At 36.1% G+C, this 26,009-nt stretch overlaps 1 long non-coding RNA gene across 1 annotated transcript in view; it reads left to right on the top strand.

Moving 5' to 3' along the window:
- The first annotated feature begins 526 nt into the window (after positions 1 to 526).
- The window catches only part of LOC141398669 (uncharacterized), an 84,561-nt gene continuing 59,078 nt past the window's right edge, over positions 527 to 26,009 (top strand). The window contains exon 1 of the long non-coding RNA XR_012411687.1: positions 527 to 5,377. This is a non-coding gene — a long non-coding RNA (uncharacterized lncRNA). The remainder of the gene's footprint in view (positions 5,378 to 26,009) is intronic.

Below are 26,009 nucleotides of genomic sequence, written 5' to 3'. Positions count from 1 at the left end.
ACGAAGATAAATATTATTTATTGGTTTGTTTATTAGCCAAAAGAACCACAAACGTGTGTTTTTTGCTACATGTGAATGGGTGCAACAGATTTCAAACAGCAATTTATGATAACGTTTTGGAGGGTATCATGTGGAAATTGGGGAGTGGGAATGCTCCTTAAATTAAATAGTTTTTTTTTAATTAATTTCTGGTTAGAGACGAGCTTACTGCCCAAGATGCTTTTTGAAAAAGGAAAGCCGACGATACGAACCCATACAATCTCCACTGTGTGACATGCATGTTTCGCCTTTGGTTGTGTCTGAGGAGCCTTCCTAAACCAAAGGCGAAACATGCATGTCACACAGTGGTGATTGTGTGGGTTCGTATCGTCGGCTTTCCTTTTTCAAAAAGCATCTTGGTCAGTAAGCTCGTCTCTAACGAGAAATTAATTAAAAAATTGATAAAAAATGACCTTTGCCTAATAGGCAAAAATTTTCAAATTAAATAGTTTTTGTTTGGGTAACAAAGCGAAAAGCGGAATTAGATTAGATTAGATTTTTATTTTGCTTCTTTAAATTCAATTTATAAAAAGTAACATTAATTAATTGTAATTAATATCTTAAAGACAACAAAATTATATATTCTTATTTTGACAATAACTTTTACAAGTTGTCTGTCTAAGCCGTTATACATTTATAAAATATTTTAAATTAAGGTGAACTCTTTCAATTTTAATTTCTAAAATTCTTCACGTATTATGAGTTTCCTATAATTGAGTGCATCTCTGACATAATTATACAGGGGTTCAAATCCATTTTCTGTAATTCCATTTAAAACATTTACTAGATCAATCTCCTCGAGATATGTACTTCCGAAGTAGCGTATTCTAATGTCTCTTAAAATTGGGCATTTGGCTAAGAAATGTTGCATATTTTCGACTTCCATTGTGTTGCATAATGTACATCGTTTACTTTCTTCATTACCCTGGCCATTACCATTCAGTGGCAATATATCCGCTCTCGTTCTCATGATTATTGAAATTTTGTCTAAGTTCCATATATTAGCCATATAATCCACGCCTACATCTGGACTGAGGAAACGATAGAATCTGGTTGGGCTATTATTAGCCTTTTCTTTCATATGTATATAACTTTGTGTTTTGAGTTGGTTTAACATAGAGTTTGTTTGCAAGATCCAGTCTATTGACGCTGTGTTCGTATTTGAGAATATTATATTATTTTGATCTGCCAAAGCAGTTAAAGATTTTGCCCAGAATACTTTCTTCTCCCACACTTTTAAAGCGAGTATATGTGGTAGACGCTGCATTTTGTATTTATAGATCACCTTTTGAATATAATCTACGTGCAGTTTAAGGGTATAAAAGTGGTTGTCCTGTATATCTGTTTCCAAGGACAGAATATAATTCGGTATATTGTCTGGCAATCGCAGAACTCTTTTCAAAAAATATCTTTGTAGCTTGTCTACCTCCTCAAACCAACCGAATCCCCACACTTGCGCTGCATATGCCTGTGTTGTTCTACAAACACTTAGAAATACTTTCCATTTTACTACCAGCGATATCTCCGGTTTCTTTAGAATGTCCTTCCACGTTGCGTTAATACATATTTTCGATTTCATATTTCTGTTTAAAACATGCTTGGTGAATGTCATTTTTGGAGTTAAAATAACCCCTAGGTAACAAAATTCATTAACGACTTCGATGTCTTGGTTATGATACTGCCACTTATCATCTGCCGATAAACGGCCGCCATTTCGGAATACCATGATCTTAGATTTTGCCAAATTTACTACCATGTTCCATTTCTGACAGTAATCTTCCAACTTCAGTATCATACTTTGCAGTACCTTTTTATCATCCGCTAATATGACAATGTCATCAGCGTAAAGCAAAACTCGGATATTCACGGTATCTATCAATAAGCCTCCCTCCAACCAATCATGAATATCGTTTATATAGAGAGTAAACAGTAGTGGCGATAGTAAACATCCTTGACGAACTCCTGTGTACGTGTTGAAATGTTCCGATACTGAATTTCCTGTCCATACAACAGACTTTGTGTTTTTGTATACATTTTCTATGAGACTGACCATTTTTGTTGACATTCCCATAGTGTGCAGTTTATATATCATAAGTTTTCTGGAGATCATGTCGAACGCGGCCGAGAAATCAACAAAAAAGGCATACACCTTTTTCTTTTGATTTAATTTCAGATGTACAATAGAAGCCAGGTTGAATATATTATCCACAGTTGAGTAGCCTGGTCTGAAGCCAGCTTGGAACTCATTCAAAATATTGTTATTTTCTACCCAGAGCTTAATACGTTTGTTTAGAATCCCCATAAGTATTTTGGCTGACGAATTCATGAAGGATATTCCTCTGTAATTACCTGGTTCGTTTATGTCTCCTTTTTTGTGTATTGGAAAAATTACTGATTCTTCTATTATATTGTCTATCTGTCCTGAATTGAAAATTTTGTTATACTGCAGTGCCAGCTCTGACAAGAGTTCATGAGATGCATTCTTGAAAAACTCATTGTGCTTTTTAAAATGTCTCTTATTTCAAGTACATCGATGTCTCTGTCTAAATCATGGTCAGCACGATAGAAGACTGCATATTGAACATCTTCCGCGAATTGTCGCTGATTTAACAACTTATCAAAATATGTTCTGAACTCTTTGGATGATATATTTTGACCGATGTGCAAATCTTGGCCTCGTAACTGCCTCGCAATTTTCCACCATTGTTTGCTATCTGAAGTATAGGAGAGTTTTTCCTGAAGTTCTCTTATATACTCTTTCTTGCTTTCATTACATGTTTTTTTGTATGCACTCACAGCTGCTATGTAGTCCCTTTTATCGTCTTGCTTATTTGTTTTTCTGTATATATTTAAGAACTTGAATGAATTTTTGCGTGCTATTTCACATTTTTTATTAAACCAGTTCGACTTATTTGTGCCATGTTCTTTAGGAATCTTCATTTTTGCTGCCGACTGTGTTATAATGCTGGATATATCCTTTAAACCCCTCACTTTTGCGTTGTTTTTCGCTGCCAGTAGGTTTTTATTCAACTTCTGCCTATAATTTTCATCCTGTATTTTCCATTGCAATTTTGGTAGTAAATTTAACTTTTCCTTATTCAGTGGAGTTTGTTCTACTTCTACTTCTATTTTCAGAGGCAAGTGATCTGACCATATTTTCTCTTCAACTTCAAAGCTTTTTATAAGTTTCAGACCTTCAAAGGACACTGCAGCGATGTCATTCACTGAACTTCCTGTGGCGCTTACAAATGTATGATGTCCATTTTCATCTCCGTCGGTTCTGCCATTTAAAACTATCAACCCATTATCTTCGCAAAATTCTATAAACTGTCTTCCTTTTCCGTTTATTACGGTGTCTTTTGATGACCTTGCTTCTAATCCTGCCTTGAATTCCGCCTGTAAAAAACTTCCGATGTTTTGTTGGAGATTTCCGATTCGGATATTCATGTCTCCTGACAATACAAGTCGACTGTCGTTTAAATCTTTAACAGCCTCCTTTACGTTTTCAAATTCTCTTGACCAATTTTCTCCTCTTATATAGACAGGAACGAACACAAAACTTGTTTCCTTTGTAAGTATTTTTATTATATCAATATTATATCCCCTCTGGTACTCATGTTTTATTCCACATCTATGTAAATCTCTTTTTACTCCACACAATATACCTCCACTTGCTCTTCCATAGGAGTGAATCCGTTGAGCATTTTGCCAATATAGATAGAACTCGCTGAAATATTTTGACCATCCAGTTGTTTCGCCTTCTACTACATGTGTTTCGATTAATGCAAACACTTCAAAGCCTTTTACATATTCAAAGAACTCGGGGTACAGGCATTTGCTTTTTAAACCATGTACGTTATATGAGAGTATTTTAAACGGTTTATTTGAAAATTTACTTAAAGCTAGATCATTCTTCTTTGTTGCAAAATTGTTTATATTTTCTAGTTTTTTGTATATAATGAGTTTTTTATAATGTTGTATTTCAAATTTAGATTAAATTCTTCTCCATACAATTGTAACAAAACATCACGAGCATTGGAAGTACCGCACACCAATCTTTTCTCCGCGTTCCATTTGAACCATTTATTTCCAATCCTTATTCTGTCATCTCTGACTTTCACCGCATGTTTCTTGCTGAATGCTATTAATTGCCGTCTCATCTTTATCAAAACAACCTTATCCATTCTTCGCTCTGCATTTAAGTCGCGCTCTATGAAGATATTGGTTCCTTTTAAGTTACCAGTCTTACCAAGTATCATTTCAGCGTCGCTTTCTGCTTCAAATTCTACAAGAACTGCTACTAATCCATTTTTCTGATACAAAGATCTAACTGTTCTGATTCTTGTATCCATATTTACTTTGAGCACATCCTGGCACATTCTTCTTATTTCATATATGTTTGCTTGTTGCGAGTTAAGTCCTCTTATAACCAGGTTTTTTCCTCTTAAACCATTTTCCAAATCAGTTAAGCGTTTCTTGATCATACCATTTTCTTTTTTGAGAAGCTCCATCTCGTGTATCAAGCCATCATTAATCACCTTTAAATGTGACACTTCTTCTGTGAGCGTATTAATTCGCCCCAAAACTTCCTCATTGCATTCTTTTATAATTGCCTTCAAATTGGCCACACTTATGTCCGAAACTTTCTGTTCATTATTCATTTTGAACAATTTTGGTATATTTTTTGATTCTCCTTCTGGAGATAAATTATTTGCCTTTCTCTTTTCCAGCTTGTACAAAAATATATATTAGTTACTTAGAGCCACTGTATTGTTTTGAGTTAACGGCCAAACTTCTCTATTGTGAATCAACAATATCTAGTAGGGGTGTAAAAACGGCCTCTTTTGGCTATGACACATATGACAGCTGTCAGCTGTTTTTTTATTGATGTTGATGTTTATTTATCTATTTCGGACACCGGTTAAGATACAAAGTTTTGTTGCGCAATTTTATAGAAAATGTTGCTGGATTTTAATTATTTTTTGTTTATTTATTAGTCAATTTAATGCAAAATACATTGCAGTTTTCACTATCCAGTTTGTGTTTTATAATGATGAAGTGAATGTGATATATTTTGATGCCTGATTCATCCTCTTCCCGCCGTGAGGATCTACTTTTCCGGAGCTCACACAAAAGGCGTACGTACGGTTTAACAACACACGGAATTAAAAAGATCGGAAAACTGCTTTAAAATCTTGTTTTTATTTGTCTATCTATCTAAAGGACATTGGCGAATCTGGATCTGGAATTTTCGCACTCTTTATGGAAAAGGTGCAGTTTACGCATTGACAGATGTAATTGAAAAATATATGGCAGGAATTACGATGGGCACCTAAAGGTAACGTACCGTATTGTAGTCGGAGATTAAAACATCTGGTCTAATGCTACACCCCAGTGAATGAAAGACTTGCTACAATACGGATAAAAGCAAAATTCTTCAACATCAGGACGAACAGACCAAAGACACATTTTACGGGAGATTAGAAGAAACATATGACCGTTGTTCTGCCCATGACATTAAAATTATTCTTGGCGATTTTAATGCCAAAATTGGAAAGAAGAATAGCGTTGGCGCAACAGTCGTCAAATTCAGTCTCCACAGTGAAACATCGGACAATAGAATGAGGCCGATGCGCAGCGGCAAAAACATGGTAGCTACAAGTACCAGATTTAAGCATCTCGACATTCATAATGACACCTGGCTATCTCAAAATTAGAGAACAATAAATCAAATTGATTACGCTGTAATAGATGGAAGACATTCATGGAGCGAGCTTGAATCACAACAGATAGCCACAGCATATTCCTCTCAACTGGCCCGATTGCTCAATTAAAGCACTCCTCGTCCCGATGATATATCAGCACAGTGCCAAAGTATTGTCCACTCCATGCAAACAGCAACAAAATCCATACTTGGAATCAGAGACCTCCACCAAGAAAACCCTGATATCACCAGGAGTTTCGTGATGCTACCGAAGAGAAAACAAGTAAAAAAGAATCAGTCGGCTTTGCCGACATAGATATACCCTCATCCTGTGTGGATTGAAATACTTTTTTCCCAAAAAAAACTTATGTATTTAGGGGGGTTTTCAAAATTTTTGGCGTATGAACCGACAAAAATATGGATAGCATTAAGGCCCAAAAAGGGCTTTTTTATCACACTAGCCTTCGAAAAACATAACGTCGCTGTAAATAGGGCCACTAGGAAAACCTTCGGTAAAAAGTCCAAAGGATCCTCAGGTTCGAGCTCTCAGGCCACTACATATGGTGCCATAGGGGTTTTTTTTACAACTTTCCGGCTGTTTTCTCAAGAAGTATGGACTTCCCTCTGAAAAGACTTTTACTGTCTTAATTGAGGCAGCGAATGCTGCCTTCGAACTAAAACTAACATTAACATTGTTTCACAACATCCCATACGGGACAAGGGAGACTTCTCTCATATCAATGAGTGCACCCCGATTCATATTTAGCTCAATGATATGGGACCTACTGTTTATCACCGAGTCACAACGGCGTGTCTTAAGACACCACTTATGGAGAAGTTTTTCAAGGCTGAAATACTCAGGAAATGTTTTACTGAGGGGTATTTTGCCACCGTTGAAAAAATGTTTGATGTTGCTTGGCCGGGGAATCGAACCCCCGGCCTTCTGCGTGCAAGGCGGGCGTGCATACCATCGCATCACGGTGGCACTAAAACTAAGTTTGCACAAAATATTACGAAGGCCACATTTTGGACCGAATCGGCACATCCGTTCGAGAGTTATCTTGCACTCCAACCACTACACACGGTGTCATAGGGTTTTTTTGTACCTTTCAGGCTATTTTCTCAGGAAGTATGGACTAGCCCCTGATGAAACTTATAGCGTCGTATGGGGGACAGTGAATACATGTTGCTACAACAAATATCAAAGCGATTCGAGAGCAGGTCCTAAACTGAACTTATCCGAAACTTTGTGTGGGAGGTACCCGCAGGAGTGGACCGATTGAGTCCATATTGGAACCTAGTCTAAGGCTGATAGAAATTTCACGATGTGCAAAGTATGGACCAAATCGGTTACTCCCTTTAAGAGTTATCGTGCGCACAAATTTTCCGAACATATCCGAACTTTTTTGCGGGAGGTACCGGAAGGAGTGGACCGTATAAGCCATCTTCGAACTTGGACAAAATATTACGAAAGGCAAATTTTGGACCGAATCGGTTGATCCGTCCTAGAGTTATCGTGCGCTCCAGCCAGCCAGCCAGCCAGACAGACGGACGGACATGGCTAAATCAACTCCAAATTGTCTGAAACACATTTCGTCCAAACATACATACTTGGACGTATGAAAGTGTATATACCCTCGTTAGCATAAATGCTGAGGGTATAAATACGGCAGCAACGCGTAGCGCACGAGAGAGGTTTTGGGTAAAGAGGAGAAACGTCTTTTCTGCAGGAAAAAAATTCTAGATTTACAGGAGCCACCATGGTGTAGTGGTATGCCCACTCGCCTTGCACTCAGAAGGTCTGCGTTTCGATTCCCAGGCCATGCAACATCAATTTTTTAACGGTGGAAAAGTGCTCCTCTGTGTAATATAAACATACAAGTGGTGTCGTAAGACATGCCGTTCGGACTCGGTGATAAACAGAAGGTCCCATATCATTGAGCTAATATAAATCGGGGTGCACTCATTGATATAAGAGAAGTATCCCTTGTCCCTTTTGTGATGTTTATGGAAAAATTATATTGCAGGAGTTTGAATGAAGTTCGAAAATTCGGCTTTGGTACAGGGACATCCTCCTGTAGAACAAGCAACGTAAATTGTTAACAGATGCAGATAGTGTGTTTAGGATATGGAAAGAAAATGTTTCCAAATCGTTAGTATCCAGTAGTAGCGAAGACACCACAGATCCAATCCCAGAAGATGGTATCGAATGTATACCGCACGGCTAAGATGATGTAAAGACAGCAATAAGCCGGCTAAAGAATAATAAGGCAACATCTGGCGATGGCAAACCAGCCGAACTGTTTAAAACCGCTGAAAAGGCGTATGCATCAGCTAGTTAGTACCATCTGACAGGGTGAATGCCTACCCGACGATTGGAACCTAAGCATTCTGTGTCCCATCCATAAGAAAGGACATAAGACTGTATTGCTTCTTAGATAGTGTCAATGAAATAACTGGGCCATACCAATGCATCTTTAGACCTGACAAATCCACTGTTGATCAGATATTTACCCTGCGCAAATCCTTGAAAAACCAAGATATGCAAATCGACATTTACCATCTTTTTGTCGACTATAAAGCAGATTTCGAGTGTCGCCTACATTCAAAGGCATTCCAAGCCATGTCTGAATTCTGTATCACCGAAAAGCTCATTCGGCTTCGCAATCTCTCCGAAGAGTTTAAAGCCGTATTTGATACGCTAATAAAAAATCAGAGTGAAACATCAATCTGATGGCTTTGGTACAGGCACATCCTCCCGTAGAGTCCAGCAAGGTAGTTCGGTGGCTGATGCAAATAGTATGCTTAGGATGTGAAAAGAGCATTCTTCTTCCAATACTAGCGAAGACGACGAAGGCACCACCCACCCAAGATGAGGTGAAGATAGCAATAAACCGGCTGAAGAATAATAAGGCCGTAGCGCAGTGGGAAAAAATACCGATCTAGCGTGCAGAAAATCAAAAAATGGACTTAAAGGAAACTATGAAACTTTAGTACAGTATTAAACTAGAGGGTTGACTGTACTTAACGGCGTATATAATAATTAGGATTGATTAGTAGGAACGGAATAACGGTAAATTTAATATAGATATTTTTTAAAGTGTTCACGATTATGTTTTTTAGTCGAAAAATTGTGATGGACGTATGCAGTCTGTGAACATATTACTGTCGCATCTTTTGTATTTTTGACTTATCGTAAAGGTATTTAATTAAATTAATCGGTTTTATAAGCCATAAGTTATATAAATTTAGATGTTATTGGCTAATTTTATGTAACGTCCATTTTATTCCATTTCTGCAATTAAAAAAGGGGTAAAGTATAAAATCGAATCGAGATATTTTTTAATTATTTCCTGCGTCTTTTTGCGATTTTTGAATTTTTGTCATTTTGAATTTTTGTCATTTTTAGTGAAAAATGCCAATTTCGAAAAAAGTCAATTTTAAAGGTTTAGTTCATATAAAATGACGATACTGGGAAACATATTTTTATAACATATCAGATATCACTTGGAATTGATCACAGCATAGCAGATAAGAAAATAGCTATGAAATGTGTGGACGTAGGAAACTGATAGTAGTGACACGCCTCTAACCAAACTGTTAAATACAAGTTTTTATTACTAAGCAGTTCAGAATGGGGTTATTTTGAACTCTTATTATACCCTTCACCATAAACTATGTACAATTCAAATCAGATTTCAGCCATTTCGGTTAGATGATGTTGATAAAATTTTAAAAATACCGAAAATCGGGCTGTAATTTTCTATGGGGGCTATATCAAAAAGTGGACCTGTACCGACAATTCTCTGTCGGAATATTTTATACCACCAACGAAGACTACATGCCAAATTTCAGTCATTTCAGTTTGATAATGCGGCTAACATCTTCAAAATTACCAAAATCGTGCGGTACCTTCCTATGGGGGCTATATCAAAAAGTGGACCTGTACCGACAACTCTCTGTCGGAATATTTTACACCACCAACGAAGACCAAATGCCAAATTTCAGTAATTTCGGTTTGATAATGCGGGTAAAATCATCAAAATTACACAATCGGAAGGTACCGCCAAAAAAAAAAAATATATATAAAAATACAAATCAACCGAATATATCAATAAATGACGTAAAATTGTCAATCTAAAGCTATTCTTATCATAATTATGGATAAAAATATAATAAAACATCGTCTTTTATTTTCTGCACGCTAGATTTGCATTTTTTCCCACTGTGCGTAGGAGGCGATGACCTACCAGCCGAGCTATTTGAAACCTGAGGCGACATGCTCATAAGGTGTATGCATCATCAATTCAGAATCATCTGACTAAAGCCTATGGTCATCGAAATAATTGGGTCATAACAATGCGGCTTTACACCTGGCAAAACCACCATTGCCCTACGGCAAATCCTGAAAAAGACCGAAGAGATGCAAATCAACACTTACCATATTTTTGGGGATTATAGAACAGCCTTTCAATTTGGTATCCCCACAAGTCTCATTCGGTTTTCTATGATGGCATTAACTAAAAACGGGTTCTCAGTTAAAATTGGAAAGAACCTCTACGAACAGTTCAGACAAGGAAACAGCCTTTCGTGTGATCCCTTTAACATCCTGTTGGAAAAGGTTATCACAATTTACCCGAGCTAACTTTAATTGAAAGGTGCTTACCATTGCTTCGGAGTCGCAGTCGAAGTCTAGCAAATTTTGCTGGAGTCGGAGCCGGTGTCGTGAAAAAAAGCTCGACTCCGACTCCGGGCAAAAATGTATTAAATCAAAAATTCGTTAAATCTCTGTGTTGATTGCAAAATGCATATCGGAAACATTTTTCGAACAATTGATACAGTTTGGAATAATGCTTTTATATCGCACATATTTTAGGGGAAGACCTATTTGAAGATTTACTGATCACCCTCTAGGAGACTCACCGGTCTTCTCATCTATTAGAAGTCATTAATGTATTCTGTGAAAGAACATGTTGGGCTTCTAAGAAAGACATTGTGGTACTAAGAGAATTCGTATTAAAGACTAACTGGACTTTTATAGAAATGATATTGATCCTAATAGACTTCATGCTGAAAAGTAGGAGTCTTCCATATTCGTAGGAAACTCCATAAAGCAAAAACATGTCTGTCATATCTCAAAATTTTTGGTATTCAAAATGGGTTCTGCCGGTCCAAGTTTTTATACAAAGGTACCAACTGATTTACGGTATTTTGAAGGATGTTAACACATAATATAGTCTTCGCTAGGGTTATAAAATATTCCAGCAAAGAATTTTGGGTATGGATTTACGATTTAAGATAACACAATATAAAGGTACCGTCCGATTTTATGTATTTCACAGTACACTCTGCAACACGAAAACAAGTGAGCCAAGGCTATAGTCGGGTCGGGGCCGACTATGTAATACCCTACACCACTACCCCCGTTCATAAGCTTTTGACTAATAAAATTCAAAATATTAAAATTGGGATAGCTTAGCGCCTTTGCTCTGAATGTCTTCATTAACACAGGCCAATTTTTTTGAAACGCATTTAAGTGCATCGACATTACAACCCAAATAAAAAATTGAAAAGTGGGATGTATGCCAACCATCAATAGGCTTCTTTCTCTGTTAGACCCCCATCAACCCCCAAAACTTCGTGAGGATCCGATCAAAATTTCGTAGTGTGATTGCACAAAAATGGAAAAAGGGATGCATTACCGACTATTGCGATATCTCTGTTGTTTGACCACCTATGACAACCTACTTCACATTATTGTAAAGGTGATTTTTTCTACTTTCCTTGCCATGTTTTGCTTTCGATATACCTCCTACAGAAGGGAGATATTAACTTTGAAATAAAACGTTGGTCTTTTTTCCAAATATTTTTTTTCACATTCCGACCCCTGAATAATATTCGCCCATTATCAAAAATCAAAGGGTTTTTCCTAGGGTGTCCAAAACCGAAACCGGTTAACCGGTTAACCGGTTTTGAGTTACAAAACCGAAACCGGTTTTCGCCAAAAACGTCATTTTCGGTTAACCGAAAAAACCGGTTATTTGTGTCGGTTAACCGGTTTTAAAAATATAGTAATATTTTTAATATTAAACTAAATTTATATTCTTGAACGTAAACTAAAATTAACTAACACAAGGTACGGGCCAAGTTGTAAATGTCAGATACCTTTAAATTTGAAAAATGTTTTGTGTAAAATGTATAGTTGTGCCAATCTAGCTCAACCGAACGATCTATGAAACAACTGCGTATACGTAATATCGCAAGTTAGTTTGTCGAATCAAAGGTTGTAAAGGGTAACGATAACAAAATGCATGTTTGATTCCGGCACAATAATTTAAGGTTCTAAACGCATGATGGAGAATCCAGACATAATAAAATGCACACTTAATTCTGTTGGTACACAATTTTTTTATATGTAAGGGTTTTTACTATACTTAGAGCACATTTTCAGCCTTAATTTTGCTGTCCCCACTTCGAGGTTGAATGTCAAATAACAGGGATATTATGAGATAATTATATAATAACGAAGTCATTATACTTAATTTACCCCTTTCCGCACATTTCTAATCAAATATTTATCAGTTATGAGCCATTTTGTACCTATTTTACAAAATCGGTTTAAACCGGTTAACCGGTTTTGAAAATTTTTGAAAACCGAAAACCGGTTTTTGGAAAAATTGAAAATTTCGGTTAACCGAAAACCGTTTTGTTTGGAAAAACCGGTTTTTTGGACACCCTAGTTTTTCCTCTGTGGGACCCCCAATAACACCCAAAATTTCGTGACGATCCAATTAAAATTGCGACCTGTAGCGTGATTTCCAAAAAAGTGGAAAAATGGATGTATTACCGACTATTGCGATATCTCCGTTATTTGGATACCTACGCCAACCTGCTTTACATCATTGTAATGATGGGATTTTTTACTTTCATTGTCAGACTTTGCTTTTGGAAGGTCCCGAACCAAAGCTGTGATATTCGTCATTATTAATAAAATCGCAAAAATGAAAAGTTGTGTTCTATTAGCGGCTATTGCGATATCTTCGTTGTTTGACCACCTACGACAACCTACGTTGCAAAGGTGATATTTTCTACTTTCATTAGCAGGTTTTGCTTTTGATATACCCCTTTTAGAAGCGGAGATATTCGCTTTGAAATAAAACGTTGACTTTTTCTCCAAACGTTGACTTTTTCTACTCCGACCTAGTTTACATCGTTGTAAAGATGGGATCTTTTACTTTCATAGCCAGGCTTTGCTTTCGGAAAGTCCCCAACCAAAGCTGTGATAATCGTCATTATAATTAAAATCGCAAAAATGAAAAGTTGGGTTTTATTTGCGACTATTGTGATATCTTCGTTGTTTTATCACCTACGAGAACCTACTTTACATCATTAGAAAGGTGATATTTTCTACTTTTATTGTCAGGTTTTGCTTTTGGTATACCCCGTATAGAAGCTGAGATATTCGCTTTGAAAAAAACGTTTTCTTTTTATCCACATAAGTTTTTTGCCCATTCCGACCCCTAAATATTATCCGACCATCACCAAAATCAATAGGCTTCTTCTCCTCCGGTACCCCCATCAACATCCAAAATTTCGTGACGATCCGATCAAAATTGCGACCTGTAGCGTGATTACAAGGTTTAGATGGACAGACGGACAGACGGACGGACACACACAGCCAGATCGACTCAGCTCGTCGAGACATTCATTTTGATATATATAAGTATGGGTCTACGACCATTATTTCGATGCGTTACAAACTTTTTGGCCAAAACCAACTTATAATACCCTCCCCACATAGTGGTGTAGGGTATAAAAATAACCATATTTTGAGACCGCAGCATTGAAGAAGACCAAAAAGTAAGGCATGTGTCCCGTACAATTGAATATTTATACCCTCAGCATTTATGCTAACGAGGGTATATGGTAAATTTCAAATTTCTTTTGCAATTCCATTGGAAGAAATGTTAAAATTTTTTTTGCTAGCACATCCGCAATTATTGGAACATAGATTAAGAAAAATGTCGTGGTTTTAAATCTGTCTGCGTTCACAAAATTGGATGCTGCGCTCCAAAGTTATGGGGGGGTTTTATTCCCTTAAAAAATATATATAAAAATTCCATTTTTGCTGTAATAAGAAAATGTATATATAAAGCGTTAACAGCATTTAATATCCATCCGTAGATGCCTAAATATTTACTAAATGTATTTCTATTTTCGCGGAAAATCAAGAAATTCTGAAAAAATCTTGTAGTAAATTTAATTTATTCTAATTTAGAGCCCAAATAAAACTCGAAAAAATAAATTAAAAATACATACAGATTCTAGACAACGCGTAGAAAAATATGAGACCAAAATTTTAAAGATAGGATTTATAACTGCCATATTACAGCAACAACAAAAGGCGAAAACTTATTGTTGGAATATTATTTCAAAAATATATTTTTTTGTTCAATACGAAAAATAGAAAAAATTTTTTGGGAGTTATTCTACTACTTCACTAAATTTCGATGCAAGGACTGACGGGCTTTGCTGAAACTTCTTCAGGGAAAATGCGATGACAAACCCGAAAGTGTATTTGCTTACTTTGATAAACAATAGGATTATGAAATAGAAAGTAATATTGAAATTACAACCAAAGGAAAAACATAAAGGTTAAAAAACGTATAATTCACGAATTCGTTAAAATCAGTTAAGGCGCATGCGCTTTTCAGATACAGCGAGTACATCTCTATAAATATGTACCGATTTTTCCACTTTTCATTCAGTGGCCAAAGTGTGCCGTCAGCTACATCTTACTGTTCAAAAAACCTTTATGTAGGTAAAAATTGCGCGATATACATAACATTATAAGGCGCATCCGATTTCAGTGACCGCCTATAAAATATACGTCATGATAACAAATGTTAAACAAATTCGTCAAGAACCGCGGATGTGCTACCAAATTCAATTTTATATGAAATACGAATATTTCTCCAGAATCTCGGTAATTTATGCCACACGGTTTTTGAAAATAATATCATCGCGTATAAGGGATTCCATTTATGCAAAAATAACCAAAGAAAATCGCGGTTCAATGCGCGGAATCATCAAAATATAATTTTGCAGAATTTCCTACTTTCGAGGTATCTATGACCGCCCTTTTAGTGGATGGATTTGAAAGCGGAAGGGTTCATTAGATCCGGCGCGTAAAAAAACTAAAATCACACGGGGTTCAATGGTACCTAAGTCACAGTTGTAAATTTTGAAGCCAAAAAATAGGTTTTTAAAGAAAATTTACGCACCAAAATTTCTTTGGATTCATATTACTAGGGAGCTGTATGAAGCACATTCATGAGATATAGATCAAACGACGAGGAATCACGAGTTCTACAATCCAATAAATAGTTTGGGTAATTATCTGGTTGCGCCCTCCAATTATAAGAAAAATTCAAAAAAACCCAGATTTCAAAACTTCAAAATGTCAGCATCGATTTTAGGGGGATGCAGTGTATATATAGAAAAGTCATACATTAGAACCATGTTGCCCAAGGGCTATTCTTCAATTCTTTCTTTGAGCTCAGGTCAAAATTTTCCGTGGTCTGACCAGAAATCAAGAAAGAACACAAAAAAACTTGTAAACTTTAACACATTTTTACCCATTTTTTATACCCTCCACCATAGTATGGAGGGTATATTAAGTTTGTCATTCTGTTTGTAACACATCGAACTAATCATTTGCGACCCTATAAAGTATATATATTCTTGATCAGGATAAAATTCTAAGACGATCTAGCCATGTCCGTCTGTCTGTCCGTCTGTTGTAATCACTCTAGCGTCCGCAATAATTGAGATAGAGTGCTGAAATTTTGCACCCGAGGGTCTTTTTTCCATAGGCAGGTCAAGTTCGAAGATGGGCTATATCGGTCCACTCTTTGGTATATTTAAGGTTCTCAGTGGTCATGAAATTTCTCCACCAAACATCGTCAACATAGGACCATGTTTTGGTATAGCCCCCATATAACGGTACCTCCTGATTTTCGGTATTTTGAGAATTTTAGCCACAATTTGTAACCGAACTATCTGCAATTCGACATTTGAGGTTCTCAGTGGTCAAGAAAAATCTCCACCAAACATCGTCAACATAGGTCCATGTTTTGGTATAGCCCCCATATATCGGTACCTCCCGATTTTTGGTATTTTTAGAATTTTAGCTACAATTTTTAACAGAACTAGCTGTAATTTGCCATTTGAGGTTCTCAGTGGTCATGAAACATCTCCACCAAACATCGTCAACATAGGTCCATGTTTTGGTATAGCTTCCATATAACGGTACCTCCCGACTTTCGGTATTTTGAGAATTTTAGCTACAGTTTTTAACCGAAATAGCTGTAATTTGACATTTGAAGTTCTCAGTGGTCATAAAACATCTCCAACGAAACATCGTCAACATAGGTCCATGTTTTGGTATAGCCCCCATATAACGGTATCTCCCAATTTTCGGTATTTTGAGAATTTTAGCTGCCATTTTTAACCGAACTAGCTGTAATGATCGGTATTTCGAGAATTTTAGCTACAATTTTGTCTATTCAAAACTAATCGTCAATATAGGTCCATGTTTTGGTATATCCCGATTTTCGGGAATTTTCAGTGGTCACGAAATTTCTTCACTAAAATTCGTCAACATGGGTCAGTTTTTGAGGGTCTACATTGTTTTGATGAAACTACCCTCAATTTGACTCGTCAAGTTCCCTGCAGCTATAAAACTTTTCCGCCAAAAAATTTAAAGATAGGTTGACTCTTTGGTAGGTGGTACCTTTCACCTAGCTGAACACATTTTTTTAGATTAGATAACACTGTGCAACAAAATGGAGTTGAAAGTCTGGGGCACGGAAAATTCCTCTTGGGGAAGAAAGGCCTTGGTGAATATGTTATGAACCCCGAAGGACAGATCCGCCGTGAGTCGAACTTCCGCGTTATGGCGTGGGCCATCAGGAAATAGCGTTATATCTTTGTTCACTGTTGCTTAAGTGCTCTACAAAAACAACAAACAAAGATATAATGCTAATTCATGATGGCTTACAGGGTCTCTTGCAAAAACTTAATCACGCCATAACGCGGAAGTTCGACTCACGGCGCATCTGTCCTTCGGGGTTTTTAATATACACAAACCAAGGGCTTTCATCTCCAAAAGGAATTATCTCTGCCCCAACATTTGTGTTCACAGTGTAATTTAAGCAATAGTGGGAGGCAGTAGGAGTCTATCCATTGTCGAAAAGTTGTTCCACCTAAAATTGTGAAAGGACCCTAATTATTATACCCTAATTACTATACCCCCCTTTAGGCTAAAGAGGGTATTTACACTTTGATACGACCAAAAATGTGCCTCATCGAAATAATGGTTTTAGACCCCAAGTATGTTTGTACGATATCCGTTTTAGACAATTTTGAGTAGATCTAGCAATGTCCGTCCGTCTGTCTGTCTGTCCGTCTGTCTGTCTGTCTGGCTGGCTGGTGCGCACGATAACTCTCGAACGGATCAATCGATTCGGTTCAAATTTTGGGTATCGAAATGTTTTGTCCAGATTCGATTTAAGTTCGAAGATGGGGCATATAGGTCCACTCCTTCAGATACCTCCCCCACAAATGTTCAAAAATTGTCGCAAAACTTGTGCGCACGATAACTCTTGTAGGGAATAACCGATTTGGTCCATACTTTGCACATCGTGTAATTTCTACCAAACTTAGATGAGGTTCCAATATGGACTCAATCGGTCCACTCCTTCGGGTACCTCCCACACAAAATTTCGGAAAAGTTCAGTTTAGGACCTGGTCCCGAATCGCTTTGATTTTTGTTTACGCAAGTTGTATTCGCTGTCCTCTATACGACGCTGCAAGTTTCATTAGGAGCAAGTCCATACTTCTTGAGAAAATAGCCTGAAAGTTACAAAAAACCCTATGACACCGTGTGTAGTGGTTGGAGCGCAAGATAACTCTCGAACGGATCTTCCGATTCGGTCCAAAACTTGGCTTTCGTAATATTTTGTCCAAACTTAGTTCAAGTTCAAAGATGGATTATATCGGTCCACTCCTTCCGGTACCTCCCCCACAAAAGTTCGAAAATGTTCGGAAAATTTGTGCGCACGATTACTCTTGAAGGAAGTAGCCGATTTGATCCATACTTTGCACATCGTAAAATTTCTACCAGTCTTAGATGAGGTTCCAATATGGACTCAATCGATCCACTCCTTCGCGTACCTCCCACACAAAATTTCGGATAAGTTGAGATTAGGACCTGCTCTCGAATCGCTTTGATTTTTGTTACAACAACTTGTAATCACTGCCCCCCATACGACGGTACAAGTTTCATCAGGGGCAAGTCCATACTTCCTGAGAAAATAGCCTCAAAGATGCAAAAAGCCCCTACAACACCATGTGTAGTGGATGGAGCGCAAGATAACTATCGAACGGATCCGCCGATTCGGTCCAAAATTTGGCCTTCGTAATATTTTGTCCAAACATAACTCTTGAAGGGAGTGACCGATGTAATCCATACTTTGCACATAATAATATATGTATATACCTGATATAGATCAGTAGTGCGATTCTGTAACTCCTTAACGACAGAATTAACGACGAATGTCGGTAGTTAACGATAATTTTCGGTAAGTGCTATTCTGTAACCAATTTAACCAATTTTTGTCGGTAAATTTTGTCGTTAATTACCGAAAATTATTGTTAAGTTAACAACCAAAAAAAGTAGTTGTTAAGTCTTAACGACAGTAAATTATTGCAATATTTTGCTGAATTCTTTTAACAACGGCGTTTTATATGAACATATGCTATGTCAATAAAGACGGTACACAAGGTAAATTCCGCCTTATTGAGAAAAATATTTTTAAGGCATTTACATAAGGGTTAACTATGTAGGATAACAGGGGGAAGCTTCGCCACTGTTGTGCTTTCGCCGGCGCCGATTTCATTGAAGCTGCATAAAGATCACCAAAGAGAAAGTTGTAGATCTTCGATTAACTCATAACTTTCCCTTGGAAGATCTAAATGTAGCATCAACTAAATCGGCGCTGACGAAGGCGCAACATTGGCGAAGCTGCCCCATGCTACTACCCTACGTATGAAGACTGCGCTAACCTTTGTTTTACTTATTAAAGAGGAAAAACGTTAGATAATGCTTCAAAAGAACTCAAGTGTGGTACTGCTATGTAAGACCTATACCAATGTCCTTAACACTATCTTTCTAGGAGGCGCGTGACGTGAATAAAATAGTACGTGACACGTGAAGAGTATTACTATAACCTACTTTGTTTTGTGATAATCTCATAGATTTAAACCCAGCATCACTAACAATCAGAATGCTAAACATGGCGTATAAGCTTGGATTTTCGAACTTTTCATACTCTCCGCTTTGAGAAATGTGGGCGTGAATTGAATATGTGAATATATAAACTCAAATGACGGTAACGTGGATCCACGATCACTGAAGGGGCTTAAGTCATGTCAAATATCACAGCTGAATTTTGATACAGAGCGCCACAACCCAAAATATGATCCCAACTTTTAAATAAAAAATACAACTGCGCTTTTAAAAAGATTAATGGTGGTTATATCACTTTTATTACTTTTAAATCACACACACAATAAAAACATCTTAAGAAATGCTTCATTACTGGCATCCGTAGCCATCCAAAAGACACACATTTGAGCCACATTCCTTCAAAAGTCTGAATTGTTTCCTTCTTAAACGCTTCATGTTTTGTATTCGCGACGAAATAATGTTTTCAGCTTCAAAATATATTTTAATTAATATTAAAATATAATATTTGACATTTCCTTCCAATCGATATTCGTCGGTATGAGTTAACGATTTCTACAATCGGTAACATACAGTTACAGAATAGGACATTCGTTAACTCAACCGAATATTTTCGTTAACTACCGATGTCGGTTCGTTATTAAAAAAAGTTACAGAATCGCACTACAGATTCGAATATGGACTATATTTGTCTATTCCTTCTGGTACCTCTCACACACAATTTTGGATAAGTTCACTTTAAGACCTGCTCTCGAATCACTTTAATTTTTGTTGAAGCGATTTGCATTCACTACCTCCAGTACGACGGTAAAAGTTTTTTTCAGGGGCAAGTCCATACTTCTTAGGAAAACAGCCCGAAAGGTGTAAAAAAATCCCTATGTCACCATATGTAGCTTTTGGAGAGCACGACAACTCTCGAACTGTTCAACCGATTTGGTCCAACATTTGGTCTTCGTCATATTATATCCAACCTTAGTTTCATGGGCAATACCGGTCCACAACATCCGGTACTTCTTCTTTAAAAAATGTCACTAAAATGCTAGGACGATATCACCTGAATGAGGCAAACAATTTGGTCCAAACTTTGGATCTCCTAATATTTTGTCAACATTTAGTTTAACTTCTAAAATGGCCCACATCGGTCCTCTCTAAGGGTACCTCCCCCACAAAAGTTCAACATTAGTGCAGTTAATTATAAATCCACATTTTTGTCGGCAAGTTCAAATGTCCAAAAAGGGCCACAAAATTCTGAAGAGACCTTTAATACATTCGATCTGTCCGTAGGTGAAAGTTTCAATTCACATTGGCTGAGGGTATATATCTGTTGGCAAAGCCGACTGACACTTTTTTACTTGTTCCATTTTAATTAAGACTATTTTATGGTGGAGGGTATAAAAAGTTCGGCCCGGCCGAACTTAACGACTTTTTACTTGTTAATATTACAACCAACACAGCTTCCACATAAATTATTTGTTATGTTTTATTTTATGCGACCCCGGCTTAAACAATTCAATTAATATAAATATATTCATATTGTATAAAATATATTGACAGTTCGCGACTTATTAAATGGTGAACCTCAACTTCAACGATTGTAAAACATTATTGAATATTACCATATGCCCTCGTTAGCATAAATGCTGAGGGTATAATAAAAGTAGACGCATTTTAACAAAATTTTGAAATGTCATACCGAGAAACTTGTTTACGTAAGAAGAGATATATATTCGTCGATTAAGACCAAAAAACAAATCGCACTACAAAGTGCCTTAGTTTTAGATGGATTAACATTCAAACGGTTATTTGTCATCCACAAATTCAATATTTCCATAACTAGGTAAATTTTCGACTGAAGCACGGTAGAAAACCTAACATCACCGATGAAAAGCCAATACCAAAAAAAAAAATGTTTCAAATTTTTTTGCACTTTAATTTAGGAATTTATCTTAAAAATCCTAAAAACAGCGCTATTTTTCGATTTTGAAAATGTATAAGAAATCATTGTACCAGTAGAACAATAAACTAACTAAATTGATGATCAAATAAATACATGATGATACAATAATACCAAATATTTAAGTGAAATTTTCAACAGAAGATGACTATTTAAATACGAAAGAGGATTTGAATTTGAGATATTAAATGGATAAATCCATCGCGGGTACAAAAAAAAAAGTTCATTCAGTAATACGCACTAATGTTGGTACACAAATTGCTAAATCAGTCTTTAAGTCGCAAGATGAAGAGGTTTTTAAGATGTTTAAGATAAAATCCTAAATAAAACATTAAAACAAATCTTTATAAATGAAAGTATTAATTTTTTTGGTAAAATAACAAATATTTCACAGTGGTATAAAGGAAAAATTGTATTGACAAATTTTAAAAATTTAGGAAAAAATAGTAATCATTTGAATCCCACTATCAAATAGGTTTTAACATTTTTGTAATTGTTCGTAGTTTAATACCAAACAATTTCAAGAAAATCGAAGAATACAATCATTGATAAAAATTTATTTTAAATTTTAAATCGCGAAAATTCCATCCAAGCCTACTGTGCAAAATTTTTTATATTTTTTATTAGACAGCTGATAAAAATTCAAAAAATACAATAGAAAATTTTTTCTATTTGGACCAATATTAAAGAAGTTATGAATATTTCTTTGCACATAGTTTTCACAGAATTTGACATTTTCAAGGCGCGATTTCTCTGGAACCGTTAGTCAAAAAATTCTGAAAATATACTAAAATGTTTTGTGGATGAGCAGCATCACCACAGCAAAAATAAAGGAAGTCAAAAACCTCATCTTGAAAAAGTGTCCGATTTCACTCAGAAATCCCCAATACTTGAAATAATTGTTGAAACAAATTTAATGCGAACTAACTTTAAATGAAAGGTGCTTACACCTAGGAAGTTTTTGCGGATTCTGGAACTCGATGAGAAAAAAACAAGTAGGAAAAGCGTTAAATTCGGTCGGGCCGAACTTTTTATACCCTCCACCACAAATTTCAGCCATTTCGGTGGATTAATGTGGCCACAACCTTCAAAATACCGAAAATCGGAAGGTACCGTTCTATGGGGGCTATATGATGGCGTGGACCTACATATACCTACAAATTACTGCGGGAAAGTTTTATACCCCCAACGAAGACTAGATACCAAATTTCAGCCTTCTCATTGTGATAATGAGGCCAAAACCTTCAAAATACCGAAAATCGGGAGATATCGTCCTATGGTGGCTATATCAAAACGTGGACCTATATAAACATTTTATGGTAAAAATGTTTCTTAGCCTCTGGAAACACAAAATACAAAGTTTCTGTTTTCAAATGGGACGAATACATTCAAAATATATTAAAATGACGCGTACTTTATATGGGGCGTTATATGGGGGCTATACCAAAACGTGGGCCTATATAGACCAACTTTGGTAAGAATGTTTTTTGGCCTCTGGAGATACAAAATACCAAATTACAACCAATTCGGTGGTAAAATGGGACAAATATATTAAAAATTCCTTAAAATGACGACGCGTTACACGTCATTTTGCATGGGCGCTATACGAAAGCGTGGACCTACATAGCCCGCTTTTAATACCAAAAATCCTACGTACATATAATAGATTTTGTCATCCACCTACGTCAATCCGTTCGGACGCTAGAGTGATTTCCACAGACGGACAGACTGACAGACGGACGGACATGGCTATATCGATGTAGAATTGCACGCTGATAAAGAATATATATAGTTTGATTATTTCGAGTAGTTACAAAAGGAAAGACAAACTTAATATACCCCCATCCTATGGTAAAGGGTATAAAAATATAGATGAGAAAAAATATATCGCCCGAGCGCTTTTTAAATGAATTGTGGTCAAAGTTAACATTTGGAAATGTCGTGGAAATCGCAAGTCCTATCGAAATGGGACTAAAGAAAATATTGTAGCAGCTAAAATTCTCTACAACATTTTCTTTAGTCTCTTCTATATCTCTAAAAATAAAGACCAACGAAAATATCGTAAAGGTCAATCTTGTAGACAATTTTCACTGCTACAACATTTGTAAAAACCTAAAAAACGCTTAAAAATTTTAACTTTGACCGCGATTTATTTAAAAAGCGCTCCGGTGTTTTGTTTTTGTTTGGTGTGTATTTTAACATCTTCACCATTTCTACTTATTAAACAAATATTTAACATTACACTATAACTCAAATACAAATAAATACATTTCGTATTTTGATTAAAGCCCACACATATTCATTTCAACGATATATATTTAAAGATGAGATTTCTATCTTGACTATAACCATTACTTCCATTTCCACTAATACCACACAGATTTATTCTATTTGGAAAAAAATATATAAACATTGATTTTATTATAGCAATGACCCTCCACAATATTGACATAAAACCAGAAGAAAAGAAAAAAAAAAACAAAATAAAATAAATACGAGTATAAACAGGGCACTACGAAAACAAAAAAGAGAATAAACCTAGAAGAAAATCTGAAACTAAAAGCGACATGAATTCTATTAAAATAGAATTTGTTGAAACACGCAAAGTACAAGACCGCTCGACATAAGGACCAGTCAGTAGATGATTCAATTTTTCTCTGGGGGTAATAGTCCGGTCAAAATAGACATGCGTATAAGGGGGAAATAGCAAAAATTCCCACAAAGCTGAATTTTGGTGGAGAGCTAGGGTTGGCCATTAGAAGCAACGTCCTAAAAGTCCCCATCGATCCCATGTGTGCAAAAAAAGTTATTGGGGGTCAAAGGTCAAATTTTTGGACTTTTTTTGGTTTTTTGGTAATAACTCAGAAACTATAGGTTCTTTTATCCCGATGCTGGAAAATGATTTGTAGACCACAAAATGTTCTATTAAAATGTTCCTTGAAACGTTGACCTAGGTTCTACGCTTCTTGAGATATGAGCCACGCAATATAGAAAATTTAAGTAATTTAACGGCACTTGTCTTATTTCGAAAACGGTAGAACCTACCAAAAAGTGTTTAAAGAAAAAGTTTTATATTACAATATTTCCTATAAGTTTGCTCCTCACGATGTCCACATATGAGTCACCGTTCCTAAGATACAAGCCAATCAATACACAATATGCACACATTACTACGGCACCTAAGAGGAAATTGACATGACGCATTTGTTTTTCATTTGCTTCGAAAACGCTTGGTTCGATTAAAAAGTGAGTAAAGAAAAAGTTGTAGAATAGAAAATTCTCTACAAATATGGTCTTCACAGGTTTACATAAAATCTATTATTCTTGAGATACGAGTCAATCAAATCATGATATGTACACATTTCCATTAATTTTTCTTGTACATTTAAAATGTCTCAAAAAATGGACCTTAGATGTTTTGTTAGACCAAATACAGGCATTCTGTGCTATCCCCGTTTGTACGTCCCTGATGTAATTACTTTATTTTAATCAGAATACAACACTTACTGTATTGGGTAATTGTTTTGTTGTATTCGTTATTCTTTTCCGCTTTGTTTTGTTATTCTCGATTTCTTGCAGTTGAAAACAATACATATATTTACGGTAATTGTGCTATTTTTAAACTTGAAAAATAAAAAAATGGATCCGTACTGTTTTATTTGTAATAAAATTTTAACTGAAGGTAAAATAGTTGAAGTTGGTCGTGGAATGCCAACTTTAGTCGGGGCTAGTGTTGAAAGATGTGATGGTTTTTCTGAGTTTTTAAAACGTCAAGAATCCGTGAAAGTACATGTGGATTGCAGAAAATCATACGTCAGAGAATCTTCAATCGCTGCAGTAAAAAGAAAACGCTTGGATGATCAAGGCTGTACATCAAAGTCGAGTCTACATCTTACTAGAAAGAGTGTTAGTGAATTAGATTTTTGTTTTGACAAATATTGTTTATTTTGTGTACTTGCTGAAGTCTATGCCCCTAAGTCATTAGAGAAAATGCTTCAAGGTCATTCCTACGCAAGAGCAGTTCGAGCACATACGCTACTTCAACTTACTTTAGCAATAAAGATATCAAAAGAACTCGCCATTGATGATGACTTGGATGCAAAACTTTGTATCATCGTTGAAAATATTCTCAATAACTCTATTTCATACCATGACATTGAAGAAAATGATGATATATGTGAAAAATTACTTGACCTTTTTAATAAAAAATTAACTGAATATCAGAAACTAGGGCCAACCGCACAATTATGGGTACAATATTTTCGGATGGTGTCCATTGCAAAGCAGTTTATAAAAGCGGAACGTATGGGAAATTGGCAAGAACATTTGAACTGCGTCAAAGAAATGCTGCCTTATTTTCATGCCTCTGGACATCTACTTTATGCCAAGTCTGCACACTTATATTTACAAGACATGCTTCAGTTGAACGAAGTAATGGATCCTACTGTTTATCAAAGGTTCACAGAAGGATTTTTTACTGTTCGGCGCTCTGATAAACTTTATTGTGGAACTTCGACTGATATGATTATTGAACAATCGCTGATGAAATCTATGAAAACAGATGGAGCCATTTCTCGAGGCAGAAGTACAAAAGAAAGTGCGATAGGAAAATGGGTTAACAGTATGTATGCAATGAATGCAGTCTGTGAGGGGTTGGAAAAACTTGTTAATATTCAAATGATATCAGCAGATCAGCATGTAGATGCAAGTGATTCGCGGTGTAAAAAAGATGCTAACGATATTGAAAAATTTCTTGATTGGTTTTCATCACACGATCCTTTTCCGGAAATTGACAAAATCATATCTATTTCTTCTGGAGTAGTTGGTACAGATAAGATTAATTGCCATAAAGCTCGTGAAGTTGGGCTTGCTTCTATGTCTAGAATGTCTGGTGTGACGTTTAATAATATACACTTAAAACGTTCTGAGAAAGTACTACCACTTTTAGCTGCATGTAGCACAGTGAAAGTTCATGAAGAAGAAGTAGTTATAGACCCTGTATT

This window comes from Musca autumnalis, unplaced genomic scaffold, assembly GCF_047663935.1.
Source record: "Musca autumnalis isolate F117 unplaced genomic scaffold, ASM4766393v1 scaffold_3, whole genome shotgun sequence".
In the NCBI taxonomy this organism is placed as follows: domain Eukaryota; kingdom Metazoa; phylum Arthropoda; class Insecta; order Diptera; family Muscidae; genus Musca; species Musca autumnalis.
The sequence above is the reverse complement of the archived record's forward strand: the minus strand, read 5'-3'. Positions and strand labels throughout refer to the sequence as shown.